Source organism: Coturnix japonica, chromosome Z (genome assembly GCF_001577835.2).
Source record: "Coturnix japonica isolate 7356 chromosome Z, Coturnix japonica 2.1, whole genome shotgun sequence".
NCBI lineage: Eukaryota > Metazoa > Chordata > Aves > Galliformes > Phasianidae > Coturnix > Coturnix japonica.
This window is the reverse complement of record NC_029547.1, coordinates 12,612,185-12,612,827: the sequence shown is the minus strand read 5'-3', so window position 1 is coordinate 12,612,827 and position 643 is coordinate 12,612,185.

Below are 643 nucleotides of genomic sequence, written 5' to 3'. Positions count from 1 at the left end.
GCCATAATTGCACCCCTATCTCAAATGTGATGATACTGTCAGTTTCAGCTGAGTTGACGGAATGTGCTATTGGTGTTGAGGGTGGATTATATCAACTTTCTCTATTGACTTATTTGTCATTTGTGCATTCTTTACCATCTCTGGTGGTGGGTTTTTGTTCTTGTTTTTTGGGGGGGCTTTTTTTAGTTACTGTTCTGGAATATGTTAGAGATGTAAAGCATGCTGCATTTAAACAAAGAAGGAATGTAAGCTGAAAAACTAAAAGGAAGTGCCAGCAGGAAATCCTAATTATACAGTTAAAATTGCTAGAGGAAAAGAAAAAAAAAAAAAAAAAAAAAGATGGTAAATTAGATAAATTAGAATCAGTGAAACTGAATTTGAATGGATGTACTAATAGGGAAACAGAGACAACTTTCATTTGATTAGGGTGAACATTTAAGATAAAAATAAAGCAATGTAAAGATGTCTAGTGTGGTACCACTTACTGTACAGCCATGTGACCCCAGGTCTTTGATTTACTAACAGAACTGCTTACAACTGTTCTAGCTGAACACTTCAACATTTGCTAGATTTTATTTTAGAGTTTCTAAGAGCAGAATAATTCCATTGAAAAGCCTTAATTTTTTTTTTTTTTTGGGGGGGG